The following is a 20,662-nucleotide window of genomic DNA, read 5'->3' as shown; positions in this document are numbered from 1 at the left end:
AATCACAATAACGCGATAGCAATGATAGAAAAATTTGGTACAATTAAATGCAAGTCATTTCATTCAATCGGATATTTTGGCAATTTCTCGTATAACTTAGCGGTCTTAATATAACTATATCGAATTCAGAAGAGCGTCTCTCGGATAACATCGTCAGCATTTTCTTATTTTATCAAAGGCTTAACAAGGAATTTAAATCAATGATTGCTTTTGATATATCGCGAATCAATCGCGATCATTTCCTAATATATAAAACCAATAATTTTTTTTTACTCACATTATAAATTATAGGCACATTTATAAACGAGAAATTCGCTTATTTATTAACGAGAAAGGATTACGATTACGATTATCATCCTTTGAGTCATTAAGGTTTTTGTTTCAAATGCTAATGAGCTGATGCTATAACGGTTCTGTAACCGTTGGGGTGTACGATAACAACCGTTTCCCTCTGTCACGATCGATCGATATTGCTAATTCACGAAATAGTTTGGGAATTTTCCAAATAATCGGATATTTGGCAATTCCTCGCATAACTTAGTGGTATAACATAACTATCGGATTTAAACGAGCGTTTCTCGGATGACAGCACCGGCATTTTGTTATTTTATCAAAGAATCAAAGGAATTTGATCCAACGGTCATCTCTTTGATATCGCAATCGTTAAGACACGGCCCGCGGCATTATTTGCTCTTCGAATCTAAATTTTATGACGTTATTTATGTTTCCTGGCGTATCTGGCCGGCACTGGTTTGCTACGTGATTTTTCCTTTGTCCGCATCACTCGGGAAATCACGGGTACGTATAACGAGAAACAGCGAAATTAAATGTCTTTGAGCCCGTACGCTTCGGGACTGTGAAACATGATTGGACTCCGGCGTAACTGTTCATCTAAAACGATTTAACGTATCTGCACTTTCGAAATCATGCATTCTCTATGAAAAACAAATTCAGATATACGATATTTAAAGAGAATTTGAGTTTGTTACAAATCTGAACGTATGTCGCTATATCGTTTAATAATCCAATAAATTATTACAGATTGGTATTATTCATGATAATGATCGTTGGATAAAACAAATCATTGTGACAATCGTTTAGTACAAGCAGATCAAGATATATATGCAGATTTAGTGGAAACAAAATCGAGTTTTAATGTGCAATAATTTAAAATCGTCGAAAATTCATTCCACGAAACACGGCTAGTCATAAAATTATATAGCTACATTGCGTACCTATATGTACACTCGTCTCAAATTATAAAATATTATGCATATCCTTTTTTTTCCAACAAGTTTAATTTTGCCTCTATTTACGTTTTGAAACCTATAACGTACTTTATAAGAGAACCTGCCTGATATCGGCGTGCGCGAAATCGCGGATTTAATATTCACGACATGATGCAGATGATTGCTTCTTGCGTCAACAAGGAATTATTGGCAAAAGGCACTGTACTGGACCTTTTTCGACCTCTTTTCGTGACTGTGTGCGTATATGTATACTGTGCGCTTTGCGTGCTTCGTAAATAACCGGAATTGATTGTGCGCTACTGCGTGATTCAATAGCGTATCGAGCTGTGAATAAATACGCTTTTCGCGATTGCAAAAAGCGCCGATGAAATGCGACAAGATCCAATAATATCAAATTGGATATTATAGAATGCATCTTGCGCCTCGCGCATCTCATTCGGGAAAAACTACCATATTCTATTTGAAAGGTCCAATTTTGAAGTCGAGTTTAGCTTCGTTGCTTAAATGCATCTCTCACACACGGACTGTATATTGCTATCGTACTTTTTCTTAATCATCCGTTTATTTAATTTCTACTTGACTGCGCTTAATTCATTGTATTATCTTTACATATTAATCTCAATTAGTCGCAACGGTTTAAATATAAAGAGGCGTAACGGGAGGCCTTTAAAAAATGAGAGAGTAAATAGATGGTAATTAGAATAAAAATAAAAAGTTCTTACATTCTTTCCTAATTTTCTTTTCTTTGAACAATTTTTCGTCTAACTTTGTTTAGAATAGCTTACATATTATTCAAATAATTCACTTACATAAGAATACGATGAAATTGCGTAACATATCTCGAGTGACATATATGTACGCCGAAACTCTCGAAACTCCTAGGGGTAAGTTTCATATGTCATAAGCGGTCTTAAACGCTGTCGTTTCGACACCGTCGCACGGCGTTTCCACTCGCTGGTAGCAACCAGCGTGAGGAAAGATGGAACAGAAGCGAAATCGAATCGGAGTTTCCAACCAATTCGTGTCTTCGCCCTTCTCTCTCATCGTCCCGACCTCGTCTCACAGATGGGGGTAGTCAACTTTTTTCTTAACACGGTGTATTGGGATGGGTAACAGATAGTTGGATTCAGTTAAGACTCTATTTTTCAATTTCCTTCTTCAGCGTTTTCTGCTACTGTTCACCACCGGGATGAATCCTTCGATCACCGTAGGATTGTCGAACGATATCGTAAACTGCCGTCTCTTATAAATGTTTTCGCACGTATCTCGCACGACAGAATGCTACGTGTGATTTTTCAAACTTGGAGGAAATTTTTCACAGTGCCAATCGCCATAAGCTTCTTATCGCGCGGCCACGGAGGATTATCCTTTTTCTGGTCAACTTTCCGATAAAATATTTCTTAAAATTCTGTATAATTTTAATTGTATTTCAATGCCATTTTAATATACAACGCCATAAAAATTATGCTTCTTTCTTTCCTATTTACAGGATCAAAATATTACAAAGATGAATACATTTATAATGCAATTATTCAGAATGTATTTATGATACAATTATTTTGAATTAATTAGAATACACATTTATGTTACAATTATGATGATTTGTTAAAATGTTACATTTTATTATAAAAGTTTTCATCTTCTAAAATTATATAACCATTCAATTTTCAAATATACAGACACAGACTTTAGCTAGCAGACATTCAATATCTTTTATTTGCAAAATAAATGAAAGAAAAATTGCTAATTAAAGTTAGCGAACAGTGTGTTAAAAATATAGAGACAGAAAGAGGTACAGGGATCGAGATTCATCTCGCTGACCAAATAAACTGAAATGTAAAATGTTATTAACAAACTACGCACTTTTCTGCCGCGGAGGATTAAAATTAAATTTGCTTACAGTCATGTTGCGCAAAATATTTGCATGATTATGTTATAAAACATTTCAACAAACTGATGCCGCTCATATTTCGGGCAAAATATTTGAAACAAATAATTGCGTCGGACGATCTGGACGCGACGCGAGCCATTTGCGCCCATACAAATCACGGTAGCGTGCGATATTTCTCGGGCTTTTATTGCGGAAAACACGTAGTAGCCAGTAGCCGCGTAGTCCTCTGCACACTCAAATCACGTTACATCCCGCCATTTAACCTCCACCGGGCTCGCAGATAAGTACGCCCAAGCGGACGCGAGTTGGAAGCACGCGCTCGCTCATCCGTTAATCATATTTCGCACTTGGAACTTTTCCGCGCCCCCGCAATGTACCCCGCGGCGAAATGAGTTTTCCTATATTTTTCAGCCATCGCGCGACCAGGTCAACGCACGTATCGCTTTTCTGTATACCGGTTGTCATTCGTCTTCATTCGTTATATAGCCTCCAGCGATGGCGTTCGTCGTTTTTCCCCCGCTGAGATATCCAGGGACGACGAGGGTCAAATTTGTGAAATACATTTTTCGTCGGTCGAATCCGACGGTTCTTCGGACGGACAAGACAACGTGACAGCGGCGGCGAAAAGAAACGGTAATGCGATCTGATTGGTATGTGTGTGTTAAGTCTTCTGCGCAATGTTCTGCGTGATAGAAATCTGTTTTATATCTGTGGAATTACGTGAAAGCCGTGGGACATCTTTGAGAAAATAAATAATTACGAATGCAGATGAAGCTTCCGCGGTATCGCAACTCGATGCTGCTTAAGAGCAAGCGTGCCTTTCAAGAGCGGATTTGCTCAAGTTAAATTTGTTCGAGTTAAATCAATGTTGAAAAAATTGAAAGAGATTTCAATCTCTGTATTTAAAAGATACACATTTTTAATATCTTTATATGCAATTTACTATATAAAAGAGTTCAATATATTGCTTTATCTGTTAATCAAACTTTTTTCCTTACTAAAGTTTAATAAGGAAGATTAGTAGCGCGATCGAAAATTTGATATAAAATATATTTTGTACTCGATAAAAGAGAGTACTTAACCTTCCGTGCACCAGGTGGAAAAATCAGCATGCCAAATCATATGGAGTATCTCATATACTTTAAATATATTAATTTTAATGCGACAATAATTTCGACTGTCATAATATCAATTCTTGTTCCTTAAGAATAAAACAAAATAATAAACTCTTTAATCTTTTAGAACAAGAAAACAAAAATATAATACTATTTCTTACAAATTGAATTTAAGCAGTTTAAATTTTGCTAGGGTATGTCACACCCCACCTAGTGCACGGAGAGTTAAGAAAATAAATATAATAGCACTTGTTACAGTCGACAAAAAATAGCTAAAGAGATCCTTACTTATGCACTAAGTAAATGCGACATGAATTAGGAGCGCGTTTAATTCTTGTTAGTTAAAATACTTGCGACTATACGACGTAGCAAATCATGATAACAAAACATTTGTGTTATGTCTCTCCTCTATAGAACATGTGCGCACATTTTGCTCTCCATTCTTCATGCAACGTCTGCTCGCTACTGGCTTATCCATAAGTGTATGGAGTTGAATACGTTTCGCAGTGAATGCGAAAGCTCAAGACTCGGATTTGCACTTAGGTCCCCGGCGCGTGTCGCCCCGCCGACGTTATTTGCAAGTGCGATATTACGGATCTGCGCGAAATCTAACTTAATACCGAGCGCAACAGATGTCGTGGTGTTATTGTGCAATATCTGCAAGGCGTTAATCACAAGATGCCTTGCATGCTCCGTGCAGGATGTCCGTTTCCTAGTTTCTCAATTCGGACCAGCAGCTGGCTACACCGCATATACCTATGGGGAGAGTCGCGGAACTATACGTACACCGAATCTCACCCTTCAACTACAGATTTCGCGATAAATAATTGACCGCGTTGACTTTCATCGAATGAATAATTAATTCTCGATGTCAATGCGCGATTACGTTTATCGGACGTTTATCCGCCGCGTTTATATATTCGACGTTCATCGAATAAAAGAGAAGTAAAAGAGCTCGAGAGGCGAATATTATTATTTATGGCTATCGTTTGGAGTCGTGCGCTGCACACACACCTTTGTGATCTTTGTGAGATGACCAGAACGCATTAAAATTCCCCCGACAATATTCTCGTCGCGAATACTATATATTCACAATCATCCTCCGACAACTCTGCAAAATTCATGCCACGCCGTTTAATTATCTCTCACGGGCGGAGCGTCAATGAATATCGCAATCTGAATTTCCTCGACGCTCCATCGAGTGTCACTATCGATATTCAGAAAGGCCGAGTTTACCTTCAAAGGATCATTATTGCGGGGCTCGCGAGCTTTTGGGATAAAAGGCGGCGAATACGAGCGTCGGACGATGAAGGCGCCATTCGGAAAAATTGAATATCGCCGAGCGCCATAACTTAGGAAATGACGACGAGCCGGGCAGTTCCGCGGCGTAGGATTTAAAAGTAAAATGCAATCTCAGCTATGCAAATCCCGCATAAATCGGTCGGAATATGCGAGTGGGCTGCCCACTCGTGTGCCAAGGATCAAGAATTTTCCCCGAGTTAGGGGCTCAAAAATAAATTCGATAAATTACACTAAGACACGCGGTGCCTTTTCACAAATAGTTATAATACAGGATGATTAGTTTCAAGTGCATGGCACGGAACGGTCTTTCCAGGTTTGGCTCTGACTCCGAGTGCTTTGGAATCTTGCGAATGAAAAAGATTTTAAGATTCTTGGCTTTGAGTTAAAAGAAAATTTTTATAAGATCGAGATTTTGTAGAAGAATTTAATATTAATTTTTCCAAAGGAAAACCCCTGTCACCCCAAAGCTTGTGACATAATATTGTTAGAAAAGATAATGTTGCAAATACTATCGCCTCGCTAGGTAAAAATTTTCTCGATAATAATAATAGGCTAATATGAGCTTAAGCGCAGTTAGTGGTGCGTAATTAATTACATTCAGAAACATTCAACCAGGAAGTTCCGGTTCAATCTCTTGCGCTCCGATTTTTCTCGTTTAATTGCCAATCAAAAATTTTCTCTTAGTAGGTTTGGTTAGGGGATAATTACATAAAATCTCAAAAATTTCCTCTTAAGAGTTTGCTCAAGGGATAATTAGATAGAATCTTAAATTAAAGATTGTTAATTTTGAATGTTCAGAGAGTAGATCAGAAATGTGTTGACGGTAAATTAATATCGTCAGATCGATTTCTAAAAAAAATAATATAATTATCACGGACCGGTAATTAATTGTGCTTTAGCTCTTATTTTAACTTATTATTATTCAGATAATTAGATAGTGGAAGTTTTATCTTTTTTTCGTAAATTTTATATGAAAAAACAAATTTTATGTAGACAAATATATTAACATACTCGTAATATTGCAATTTATTTTTCACTAGAAAACCCTTCCTCTCTCTTCTTATCTGGACATTTTAAGCAGGGAAAATAACTAAAAAAATTTTTTAATCTCTATAATTTCCTTCTACTTAAGATGCAACATAAATTCGATTGATTCCGTAGGGATATCCGCGCTTAATGAAACATCTATTCCATTCTAATTATACGGGTAGTTAATAAAAACATTTTGGATCTTCGCCAAAACCGTCGCGGCTGCGAGTGGCATTCGAGTGGCAGAGTGTGAAGGGACGGGACATGTGGAGAAAAAGCGCTGACACACAAAGCCTAGTCCTGGGATACCTGATGTATATACCGGATACTCACTCGATGCAGCAGCGCTGCACCGAAACGCGCCGGCGTGTGCATGTTACTTCCCGATATACGATTAAATCCATTGTCGCGGCAATCGGGGTGAAATGTTTCCGATGCATTAATAACGCATAAATGTCAATCGGCGTGGTTTCTGGAGCCTGGCCAGCGCGCGTTCGCTCGCTCGCGCTCCGGGCTCTTCCTCTATTTAGGAAATCCATCATTCTCTCCCGGGTCAGCCGTCGTTCGAGGCTTCGGTTGCTGGCTGGCAAAGGACGCGCCGCTCCGCAGAGATGCGCGTTAACTTCGACCACGGCTGTTCCGGTGAACGCGAGAAATCCGATTACGGGCTCGTGGACACGAAACGAGATTGCTTTCGTCGCAGCTCAGATCATGCGCGCGCTCTTCCCGACTCGTTTTCTCGGCACAATGAATCGAATTTCTTCAGTCTTCCAACGTAACAGCAGCTCCGCCGTTATGACTCCGGCGTTAATGGGTTGTGTGATATCCCGTTATCGGATAAATTTTCCCAGCGAAAATTTTTGCCGCTGAATCAAATATCCCTTCGAAAAGAACGATTACAACGTCGTGTGAGAGATCAATAATTTGAAGAAAAAAAAAATATACAAAGATATTTAAGGAGAAATGGTATTCTAATGTATCAAATTTAATCAGAAAGTCTATTCACTGATGGATGTATTTAAAGCTATTATTTATCATCAGTATCATTACATATACGTACATTCGGTACATTATGTTATTATGGCATTCATAGGGTAAGTGTGAAATTTTGTTTCATATTGTATACCATTAACTAGGAGATTACGATTACGTGTTTCCTGAGATTTCCCGAGATTACATCCCAAGATCTCCTTGAGCGGATTTTGTTGAAATGCACGCTTGTTGAAATGTCGCTATATAGACTGGTTCGGATAAAGTACTACAAGTCGTTTTCTGGGAAACCATTAGGACTAATGACAAAAATTCTTTTCTGCAATTTAAAGATTTATTGAAATGTCCCATTAAAAATAGATATTCTTAACGAAAGATCTTTTTTGTCATATTTTCGAATTGCGCTTCTATCCGGAACAAATGCGATAAAATATTTCAGGCAAGGATTATCTGCTTTAAAAAAAGTTGAAACGAAAAAATTTATGCATCATTCCACAAAAAAAAATGAAAAGATATGCTCTCCTATTCTCTTTAAGGAGCTTGGCAATGGTAACTTATTTGCCTTACAAAGAGCCTTAACGACGTTTAGCATTTCAAATAAAAAAAAAAGGAAAAAATTGTCGTTAACAGTTCCTGAAAAAGTAATATAGCTTGTAGCGTTTTGCATAGATCTATGTTATATCTCTCGACAGCCAAGTGTACGGATGCAACAAACTGTTTAATTCTTGCAAATTAATTGCGCTTCGTAATGAGTTCCGATGCGAGATCGTCGATATCATTGATGCCGTCCAAAGTACAAACTTTCCCGCCCTGTCCCCTCTCCATGGACTCCTTTGATGAATTAACGATTCCGATACGCGGCAGTGCACTTGACGTCGTACTAATCGTCAATCGATCAGTGGCCGATTATTATTCCCTCCGCTGCTGCAGAGAAAATTCCACCCCACAAATTGCAATTAATGCCTCGATATTTTCAATTTCGGATTCGACACTACTGGACATTTTCATTTTCGAATTCGACACGATGAATTACGTCATCGGAGTTGAAAAATCGTAGAAAATTCTTTTGAGAGAGAGAGAGATATATATATATATATATACATGTTAAAATAAATGAATGTTTTCGCACGTTGCCACTCGTGTTTACAAAAAGTGCGCTGACTGAAATGTAATTTTTTTACGGTTACCTCTTTCTTAATAAATGACTGTGTGTTATTTTGCATGGACGTGTTGCGGGTTCTTGGAGAAAATGCATCTCAACGTCTAAATTTAACGTGAATATTCATTAACGTGCAAACTAATGAATTATCGCTCTGCGTGCATTTCACAAGTTTGTATCAGACACAAATAATCGCAACGCGGAAAAGAAACTCAATCTCAATCGCGAGAAAGCATTACTTCTAAAGTGCGATGCATCTGGAACGCTCTCAAGATTTCGGAATTTTCGCTCTTAGCTATCTGGATGCCAAATATTGCAGACACGTTCGTGCGGTTTAATGCAAGCCAAGACCTATCCGCCCCCGAATCTAATCGTATGCTTTGTGTTGGGTATTATACCGTAATAAGCGCGCTATTCGACGCTACCCGGGCGTCTGATTGCAACATCAACAGCCACTACGCAATTAACTATGCTCTAGCGGTTGCGTGCAAAAAATTTTAATTAGACTCACCTGGGTGCACGACATTGACGCGTGTACTCATGTTACGGGCGACTCGCTTTAATGTACGTAGCATAGGTTAACACGTGTAAATATGCTGCAGGAAAAGTTTTCATTATTGGATTATTAAATACGGGAATATCGTTTAATTATTTCTGACGGCAGATTATTTTTGTTTGCATGCATTGCACAATCCATTTAATATTTCCCATTTAATAGTAATAAGACGAAATTTAATAACAATTACATTAACAATGTATTAATTGTGTAATTGTGTGTAAAAGTGATATAAAATGACGTGGCGCAAAATGTGAAATAATAAGATAAAATAATATACGTATTATGCCCTTACCAAAAATTGTGTTATTGCTGCCGAGGGTATTCACGAACTGTATCGGACATCGTCTGTACGCATTTGGATTATACGTATGCGATCATTTACCTGCGTTCTCTCTGTACCCCTCGGGTATAGCGATAAATAAATCTGTTTCATTCCTGGGAACTATTCTGGATAATGAAATGTCAATGCGGGGAGGCATATGCCTCCGCAACTAATTAACGACAATGTGCGCAAATGCATAATTACGAGAATTCGCATCCCTCACTGCATGACCTATTTCGACTGTAACTACTAATTTATGATCAGATAATCAGTGAATTCCTCAGAACAGGGGCCTCCGGAAATCGTGGAAGTTGAAGAAAGTAGAGGATAGAGAAGGGTCTCACGAGCAAATTAATTATTATAAAATAAGAGATAATCTGATGCTTTGCAAATTTCACCTGTTAATATATATAGCTTTAGGATACTAATAATTAAACTTCCGCTGTATTTTTTCTTTATTGGTATAAAAAAAGGAAATTTGTAAAAATATATGTGCATGAAGTAAAAAAAAAAACTTAATACGCAAATACTTATCTCAAGACTTTAGAAATCGTGTAATGTGAATTTAACGACGATTTATATACATACAGGTATATGTATATAATACCGCCATAAAAAAAGTCCGATATATTCGCGAGTAACGAGCAATTCTTTAACGGAGAGGGAAGCAACGTACGTAGCAATCGGTTACCATGGATTTTCACGCAAATCCATTCAGCTCACGTCCATCCCCTTAGCTTTACTCTGCGTACGATTTTATCAGAATGTCTTCAACGCTCCGATTTTTTTTTTTACGTGTTGTTACCGTTTAAAGAGCTACGAGGGATCTCGACGTAAAGAGTCGATCGTAAAGTTTCTTAGAAGCAAAGCACATCGGCCGCAAATGTGGAAGAACGAAATACACGGCGAGTACTTAGTCCAGTAATCCCGGCTGATAGGAGGCTTTCAAGCCAAAGGGGCAACAAACGCCGCGCCGGATAGGTAGATAAAGGCAGATGTGTTGATGAGCAAAGAGCGGAGAAGCTAGAACTATTAAGAGAGAAGGCCTTCGTGCCGAGAGCTAAAGCCGCCGTTCCAATTTACTAGATCGCGTGGAACGCTATCGTGAAGTTGAACGTGCTCTTTTGCCGGGATAAATTTAATATGTGTCGCACCAGAGAGAAATGTATATGTTGGCTTATTTTTCACGTACACAAGTTCATAGGTAAGAAAAATGATGGTTTCGCTTATATATCAATTTCAGTATTTAATTATTTTCGGCGGATAAAATTTTATATCTTTCTCTCTAATGGAATTAAAGGACTTTCGTAATAAAACAGGTTCCGTATTTGCGTTTTATTATTTATTTATTCACGTATACGTCCATATAAAAATTTCGATACAAAAATTGTATTTGCAAAGTGATTGAAAATTTTCCGTTTATTTTTATCATTGCAGATGTAGCAAATTCAGAGATTGTTGCTGTTCTCACGTGAAGTTATATGGAGGACCGTAAGCAGATAAGCGCGGCGATTCGGATTAAAAAGGCATTTACAGATAGTTATTTCCTCTCGATCGATTTCAACCACCGACCAGGGCGGTTTCGCATATACCACCGCGCGTTGTAAATTCATTGAAGTATAACTTTCCAGTTATTCCCCGGCTGGTAACTTTTGGAACATCTGCATTACGAGCGTATCAACTATAATAAAGCCGGCGAAACGTATAGCTTATGCAAAATTATTGGCCGATTCTAACTTTCCCCAAATACATTTATCCTCGCGCTACCATTAATGCCTATCCACTCGCGGTTGCAACCATGTTAATGGCTTTGTCGTTCCGTAATGACGACGAGCCGAACTTCTGATTAATGTTACATTGTTAGAACGTGCAGTAGTGCAATTACAGGATAATCACTGAAACAAATGTAGACATTGAGTTATCTGTGACTGATTGTCTTTGATGATCAAATTCTTCATCGCATTTTATTGTTAATATATTCAGCATATTTTTATGTTTTATCATTCTCAACTTTTTATTATTTTTCATACCACCGAAATTTTTTATTTGGGATAAGAAAATTTGAAAAATCATTGATATAGAATATATATTTTATATAAATAATATAAAAAAATATTTAAAAAGTTATCCAAAATTTTTCTCACATATGTAAATAAAAAAATTGTACGTTAAAATGAGGGATCCCTTAACATTCTCATAAAAGCGTCTCATAATAAGTTGCATCAATTATTATAAGTAGACAAATTATGCATTATTTTCACGATTTGATCGATATTGTGCATGCATTGCAGTTTAAGCCTACGTGAACACGTTTAACACGATACATGGCGTTTGTACTGTGCAGTACGAAGTTATTGGCTGAATAATGCATATTAGTCGATTCGCCAGGAACTAGCTCCAATTTCCCTCGAGATTCAATTCTCTACGGTACCGTTTCCAGCTTTTTTTTTTAGTGCGTGGCACTATTCATAAGCGGCCACTGGACACTGTTCGTCATCGTCGAGTATTCGTCAGCGTAGGTCCGAATATTTTTACACTAATAAAAATATTATATTCTAATTAGTTAATCAATTTTGTAATTTTTTTATAACACAAAAGATTTGTATTATTTTGGATGTACATCTGCGATAAAAGATAATTGTTTGTTTAAATAACATATCATTGACGATAAAAAATCCAATTTTCTACAGCACTAAAGTCGTCTCTAAAACATTTAGCTTAAATTTCTTTTTAACCTGGAATCAACATTTAATTTGTTTAATGAAGTGCTATTATGATCGCAGTTCCGGTTTAGCATACATTTGCTCAAACCACATGTAATAATTTTGACTGAAAACTCCTATCACGTAGAAAACACCTGTTCCATGTAGTTAGATGTTGTTTCGAAATGTTGCGATTACGAGATAACAGCGTGACATTTAAAGCAAAATTGTACACGTCCGCATGAGTTTCGTGGCACGTCATGCAAGGAGCCTTGCTTACAAGTATCTATTAGAATAAAAAAAAAAAGAATTTGAAATAGAGTTTTGTGAAAATTTACTGATGCTTCTTGTATTATACACATTAAATTATAGTGTACCACATAAATAGTAAGTGTTATGTATTATATATATATTATGATAATCATTAAGACATACTATAATGCACATCATGTGTTACTTTGATTTCACTAATCGATATGTAGGATGTACAATTAAGAACATCGAAGGTACATAATAATAACATTATTATTTGGTTACAACAGTTTATCATGAATTTTTAAGATTATAATAATTTAATTTACTTCGTGAATTTATTATTTAGATTAGTAAAAGAAACTCTGTGGCGATCGTGGCGTGAGAGCTACGCTCTCGGCTTTCTGTGCCAAAAATTTAGGTTCAAATCCACTCAGAATAATATTACTCTAAATCGGTTTTAATCGATTTGGAAGCAATCGTCACCTCTCGGAAGGCAAAGGCAAACCGCCGAGAGTAACACTGTCCAGGAAAATCTCTTCTAATAGGCCATTCGAAACCGGCGCTAAAACTGTAGATACTATATATCTGCAAATATATGCAAAAGAGATCGCCTACACGCTGACAAGCGTATGGTACGCGAAGAGGAGAAGAAGAACAAAATTTTGACGTAAGAGAAAAATATATATCTTGTAATTTCTTGTGTGGAGTGAAATAAAAAACATATTTTAATTTCTCAAGACAAGAAATTACTAGATATACCTATATCTTTCTCTTACTAAGAATTTTATTCTTCTTCGCGTACCATTACAAATGACTATATCAACGCACTTTTATGCAAAAGTAATGACTTCTGTGTAGGCATCAGGCTTGATGTGTACCAAGAATCTTGTTTCCAGGAAGTTGTATTCTCTTACTTAAATAAAACGACACGAAAGTTGTAAAAATAATTTATTTAAAGCCGCAACGAGAGAATGAAGTTTCAGCGCCAGCAACAGCGGCTAGCTCAACCGCGGAAATGTATGCGACGAATAAAATTTCGCCTCGCAATTACCATCTTCACTCCGCGATCACTTGGCGCTGCGAAACATCTTCTTGTTTCAATTGCGATAAATTATGCATCAACCTAGTGGTCTCTTCTTCTCTTTCTCTCTGTCCTTTTCGCTCTCTTTGTCTCCTTTATTCTTTGCGTGAGCGCGTTTTATTCCTCCTAAGCTCGGTAAAAGTTTTCCGCCGCGAGCACCGAACAAGTAGATTACAAATTGTTACGAGACTTTTATAAATATTTAAGTTATACTTACTTGTGTATGTGTGTGTGTAAATAGTAACTAGATGGTGCCTGTTAATTGAAAAAGCCTAACGCCTACACAGAATTCATTACTTTTATAATGAATAAAAGTGCACAGATACTCGTATAGTTGTTTTTAACCATCGATTCAGATGTGTAGAAGTTATTACAAGATATACATATATTTTTCTCTTATATCAGATTTTTTTTACTAATCTAAATAATAAATTAAAGAAGTAAATTAAATTATTGTTTTCCTTTAAAATTATTAATATACAATATATATATATATATATATATATATATATATATATGTATATATATTGTATATTGCGATATCGATCTCGTAATCGGTAACTGTGCAGCGCAACTTCGTCGCATTTTCACGTATATACGTGTAAGCTTTTCGATGGGAATGGTAACTTTCAATAGCGAAACAGAGCAATAGTTGGGCACCAGGCCATTGTGCCTTTAATAAGAAACCACTAATAAATTAGACAAAACTCTAAAGTCGCGGAATATGACAGCTTATGAAATCCGGTAATTCAATCCACGGAATAGTTAGAAAGGTCGGTTCGTTGCGAAATGGAATTAGAGGGCGAGAGAGAAAGAGAACAAAGTATAGAAGAAAATCAGGTCAATCTTAACAATTAGATACCATTAAATGCCAAATGTTTCGATATTATTGGCAGCTCGATAGATACAGATATAAATCCTATCATATAGCGGGACGATAACAATGATTTCTATGATAGCCATAGCATGAATTTCACGTGAATATTACGAGTTCACACTTGACTATCAACCGTGACAAATGTGACTGAAGCACAATCGACGGAAATGCAATACGGCAGAAATGTGAAGACATTGGATATAACCGGTAGCGCAATAGACGATACGATAGCTAGAACGCGAGAACGTATAGTGGACGAAATAAACGAAATGAGAATACTATGAACAAAATGAGAATACGATAAACGAAACGAGAATACAATGTGACTATGTTGTCGACGGCTGCGGAAGAGAAAATCGCACTTTAAACTTCCCGAGTAGGATGGGGCTGTGGACGATCTCATTAAAATCTACAGTTTCAATAGTACACGTTATGCTACATTAATTAGTGATGTAAACGGAATCGGCTTTATATGGAGAATCGTTTTACCAACTTGGCGTAATGGATCCATAATGGCAACTTTGGATGTCCATTTTGGCGTCCTCATCAGCAAGAACTTAGCAATCGTCTATAGTTTGACAATCGCCCAGCAAGTGAATTCCGTACTCAAGAATCCCGTAGAATCATAGAAGATACGCAGATCGCTTATTTATCAGAATTACACTGAAGATACATAGGGCGCAAATCGATAGAGATTTAAATAATTTTCCGATTGTGTGTCATTCTGCGTTCTCAATTCGAAAGTAATAAGCAAATTACTTACGTATATAGATCAGAGGAAAATTCAAAGTACATTGCGAGATACATTCGAATCTAATCATTAAAATAATTATTATTACCTCTATGGATAAAATGCAATAACACAATAATTCCCATTTGCTGTCATTTCGATTTCACGAGATGAATTGCGCGAGATACTTGTTTCGATAATAATCGCATTTACAATCGTTAATAGCGAGATTTAATTAATCGTATACGTCGATCAACAACTAATTGTTCGTAGAATATAATCGCGTTAGAATTATACTTGACGCGTTTGCTTTCCAATGTAATAAAGATGACACATGAAGCGCCGCTGCCTGTTGACTTGAGTTTCGCCGCGAGTGTAACATCTCGCTACGCGGTGACACCAAAACAGATACCAAGGTTGTACTAGAAATCCCTCTCACTAACACAAATTTTATTTTCTTATAAAATAACTGTAATATGAGGTATAATGAATAATTTCACTCAATGAATTTTAAAAGGAGATTGAAATTATCATTAAATATTAATTGAGATTTGTTTCTGTCATATATCGAGTTTATCACAGAGAGTACACCGTCGTATACTATTCGGATTTATTAAGAACGCTTAATAGGTACTCTGTGATTGTCCTGCTAAGCCCGTTCGGAGGTAACTGGCTCAGCATGATATACAGGCTTACAATTATAGCAGTACCAAAGGAATCTGTAATGTCGATACATCACAGTTTCAATCTAGTTGATACGTATATAAATATATATTACTAACAATAAATTTTAATTCTTCACATAGATTATTTAATTTTTTATACACAGATTATACGCAATATATATACGCCGTATTATCATCACAAGATTTTTCATTTTAAGATTAAAAGATCCAGGATAAAAGTTATTAAATCCATTATTTGAAAAATAAAGTTTATTTTTGTTTTACTAAAACAATAATTTTAATTTTTAGAAACCTACTGAATTTATTTTAAGTCAGATTTTTTACATAAGTAAATGTTTTTTAAAAAATATTATTAGATTAAAAAATTAACACATACGAGTTTTTCTCGGTTACTGAAAAAGAGAAACACGATTGTATCTTAGAACATTTTATATGAGTTCCTTAATTAAGTAGCAACTTGTAAATGTAATAATATCAAATTAATTTCCAAAAATTATTATCAAATATTATACCTTAAGAAATCATTTTTCAATAAAATCAATTTTCTTCTTTTATTCTTCAACAAAAAAAAAACAGGACTATAAATCCCAAAATTTTATCGAAATATCGAAATTACTTTGATGTTGCAATTTGTTTGGTAATGAATGACTAGTGTGTATAATGCTGAAATGGAAATTTTTTAATTTATACTGTTTTTAAGTTCTTTAAATCGTACTAAATGAAAGCGGAGCTTATTATTGTTCTCGAATATGAGTCTGGACTATTTTTTGTTTATAAAACATTCATTTCACACTTTCTCCGGCTCTTTTATTTTCACCGCTTTTATTTTCACCTTTAGGCAAAAGTACATAGCACAACTGTAAAGTACATTTCAGTACACTGCACTAATTAATAGTGTTACAGTTGTGATTGTTCTATGCATTTCTATTATTTTCCACAAACTACTTTTTTTAAGAATAGAACAACCATCTACTGGATTTTAATGTTTTATATGTTAATTTTATTTCAATATGATATATCTGAAATAAGGAGAGATACGCTTCAAGTTTCTGTATTTGACGTTCTTTTTCCGCCAACATTTTCTCCAAGTCGGCATATCTGCTTTGAGACACTCTCTCTCATTTCCGCCCTAGTTAGAAATGTAAAATCGTAATACAACGATTATAAAAGGAAGTAAGAGCGCGTACCGGACATTCGTGAATAATTCCAGAACCTTCACTTGAGTTCTAGCCTTTAGAAGCAAGAGACATATCGCAGATTATACGCAATATAGCTATATACGCCCTATTATCATCACAAACTACACAAGATTTTTCATTTTAAGATTAAAAAAATCCAGGATAAAATAATGAGAAAATATATTTATATAAAAGAAAATTATTTTTTTTCGAAAAAGGATAATGGAGATCGCATTTAAATATCGATAAACAATACAGAACGCATACGTACAGATATAGAACACGATATATAAATTAAGTCATTTTAAATAAAATTATATCATTTTAAATAAAATTTCGCGTAACCCTTTCCATTCGATTACAAAAGGTTTTCGTCGCGCTTTCAGAGGATTCGTCGGACACTTTCCAAGTTTTCATTCTCCCAACGAGTACCGGGAGAAAGAAGGATCCCTCGGAGGACATTAAGAATTAGACGCGAAGATTTTCCATTAAATGGAACATTGATTGATTGCTGTGGATAAAGTTCTACGAGGCGGCCGCGTGATAAATGGATATTTCGGAGTACTCCGGTAATTGTTTCCTTGTCGGTGTTCTATCACATTGAACGGTATTTTCCTCTTGCATGGAAAGGACTGCACGAGAGTAATAATTTGTACAATATCATGAAGGAACAAGAACGTCAGTCAATAATCGTGCCGCTTTTAAGTTTTACAACTTTTTCCCCATTGAAATCATAATTACTTTCTTTTCTTACAAATTTTTATTCTATAGTAAACAATAAAAATGCGCATAGACGTACTTTTCCCGAATGTATTTTCGTAAAATCGATATTTTTAATGGGATTTTGCTGATTGATTCTCCAATGTGCGATTTTCAAAAATTTTTCTCCCTAGGAAATTTCACTATTCATAATACGCATGCTGTTTCAATTTTTACAAGTTTGTTACTCGTACGGTTACATGGTATCTCTTGGAAGAGGAAACTTTTCTCGTCTTCAACTTACCGGACCGTGATATTATTTCCCCCTAATAATGGCCTATTACTCGGCGAGTTACAAAGAGAAATGAACTACTGGAAAGAAGATAGGAAAGCGGAAACTGGTGAATACGAGTCTCGTCGTGGAGAAGTAGCAGACAATTTAAACTACAATTTTTGAGACGAGTTTTAATTTTTGTCTTACATTCGCGGTTTGTGACAAAAATATTGATGTCTGTATTGATTAAGGAAGCAAGTTAATTACCATTTATGAAAACCAATTTATATCAACAAATCATAAATTGAAAGTATTTCTGATTTTAAAGAAATGACTATATATTTTCACATATTTTATAAATATATAATTTGAAGGTTACACGATAAAGTACAATTAGACAAAGAGAATGGATCTTTAATATGAAAATTATATGAAAAGAGACACATCTACATACATTAAATGATTATAATTTTGACTATAAAATTATACTAAATATTTATTTTTAAATCATTAATACTCTAAAGTGATATGTGTCAAAACTTTTATTTTGCCTGTATGATATTCGTTTCATATAGATTCATAGATAATACAACGTCAAAAATTTTAATTACTACCGTTTAATAGATCTCTTCCAGAGCGAAAAAGCTTCATCTTTTCTCTACCCCTCCTCCCCTCCCCACTCCCCTGAATCGTTTTGGTGGATGGACAGCTCGTAATGAGATCGCAGCGTCGAGAATGTATCTTTTTGCTGCTCTTCATTACATCTCACGTGCTTGAAATACATTTCCTACTTCTATGTATCATATAATCCGGTCACGCCAAATTTTGCATTCATAATAAAGCGCACGGCAGATATTAACGAAGAATTCTCATGCTTCTATATTTTCCGTGACTTTTTGCTCGTACGACAAAAGTGATGGTTAATAATAGTAAATGTATCTAGATGGTATATGACATTAAATATATCCAGATCCATAGTCAGTCATTAAGGGAGCTAAAAATGCAAAATGTTTTTTTAAAAAATGCACTTCGGAGATCAATTCGCATACAATATATTTAAATATTTTATAAGCGCGCGTTAAAAATCTAGCACAATTTATACATTTTTTATTTTTTATTACACTAAAAAAGATTGATAAATCAATATTAAATAAAATGGGCACACATATGTTTATACGGACAAAAAAAAACATATAAAATGGTTTATCCATTTATAAAACGGTATTTGCTTAAAGATTGATTAATATTTCATATTTGACACAATTTTAGTGTAATTGCAAACAATACATTTTGTAGTTTATGTGTTCATGCTGAAAATTACAATTATACCGCGAGTGAAGAAATATTACATTGGGAAACGGGCAGAATCTGGCTGTGCGTTATCTGCGCGTGAAACGGCGCTTCTTTCGGCGTCTCTAATAAATCAGTGAGATAAAATTTATCGGGTCGACATTCCGCAGAAATCGAGAATCGGCACATTATCCCCTTTTCGCGCTGTCGCGCGCAATCTCTAGGCGCGGAGAATATCGTCGGTGCTGCCCCGCGTCGCGTCGCTTATTCAAGCATGAAATTGAGTCTTACAATACCCGACCTGCCGTGGCGGAGCAGTTTTTCCTTTTCAACGCCTCATCCCCCGCCGCAAGTCTTCCTATCCCGATCATTTCTCAATTGCGTACCGAGCCTTGTGGAACACCTCCCTCCCTCCCTTCCCTAAATACCTCCTTTGAAGGGTCAAAGGGTGGACGTGGAAATTCTCCCGTTAGCGCTTCACGTCGCCCACGTTTGATCGATCGCAAACGCGTACAAGATGTACACACGGTTGAATGCATCGATCATGTTTATTGCTGCTGTCTTGTCATGATTGCGCAAATACCCCGTTTTTATCGGTATGCAATTTCCTGTCCTTGCTCACGATTGTTCTTGCAACACGATTATATATTTTAACTTAACGCATTACATCCATTATATGAAATATTTTCTTAAAAATATTATAAATTAATAAAAAGTTAGCTTCGGAATACAATTTATCTATCGTTCAACAAAATAATCAACACAAAAGTTTTTCTCGTATGTTAAAGTTTATACATTATTTTCTCAGATGTGTCAGTCGTGCTCTTAAGAACCTATTTTTATTATGCAAAGTTGAGGAAAATTAATTTTTCCTACAGGTACATCCTTGCAAGTGCAAAGTAGCTCAATCTGACAGTAAAGATTCACTTTAAAAAGACGCAATATACGCCGATCTTACAAGTTTAAATTTCATTAACTTCCGTTCTCATTTATAAAGAGGGGAAAAATATTTTTTTATTTCGTTTTCCATAAAATATTCCCGAAAAGGCTCACATCATAAAACAATTTCTTATTTGGAAATTTATGAAACAATTATGCATGTTGCATGTCGACCATGAAATTACTTGAATTTAATAAACAAATGTCTCGAGTTAAGCGGATTACCATTATTACGTGTTGCCAATAATTAATTAAACTAATGCCCGCCGATCGATGGAACGCCGAAGCCACGCAATAAATCCGTATCGATGACGGCGCTCAAAGAAAGTCACGA

The 20,662-nt window shown here is 35.8% G+C and overlaps 2 long non-coding RNA genes across 4 annotated transcripts; one reads left to right on the top strand and one right to left on the bottom strand.

Annotated features, from left to right (window-relative positions):
- Positions 1-10,999: 10,999 nt before the first annotated feature.
- On the bottom strand, positions 11,000-15,453 carry LOC105462732. 3 transcript variants are annotated; one of them, XR_976106.1, is made up of 4 exons: positions 15,372-15,453; positions 15,022-15,263; positions 11,355-11,512; positions 11,000-11,278 (listed from the first exon to the last, which is right to left on the bottom strand). It is a non-coding gene; the product is annotated as an uncharacterized LOC105462732 (long non-coding RNA). The 3 variants fall into 3 exon arrangements; XR_976107.1 differs by having other exon boundaries at positions 15,026-15,263; XR_976108.1 differs by having other exon boundaries at positions 15,022-15,195; positions 15,296-15,428.
- A 91-nt stretch (positions 15,454-15,544) lies between these two features.
- LOC105462731 lies at positions 15,545-18,426 on the top strand. The gene is made up of 3 exons (XR_976105.1): positions 15,545-15,678; positions 17,513-17,695; positions 18,066-18,426. It is a non-coding gene; the product is annotated as an uncharacterized LOC105462731 (long non-coding RNA).
- Positions 18,427-20,662: the final 2,236 nt, after the last annotated feature.

This window comes from Wasmannia auropunctata, unplaced genomic scaffold, assembly GCF_000956235.1.
Source record: "Wasmannia auropunctata unplaced genomic scaffold, wasmannia.A_1.0 LD336095.1, whole genome shotgun sequence".
Lineage (NCBI taxonomy): Eukaryota > Metazoa > Arthropoda > Insecta > Hymenoptera > Formicidae > Wasmannia > Wasmannia auropunctata.
This window is presented reverse-complemented; position numbering and strand designations above follow the sequence as displayed.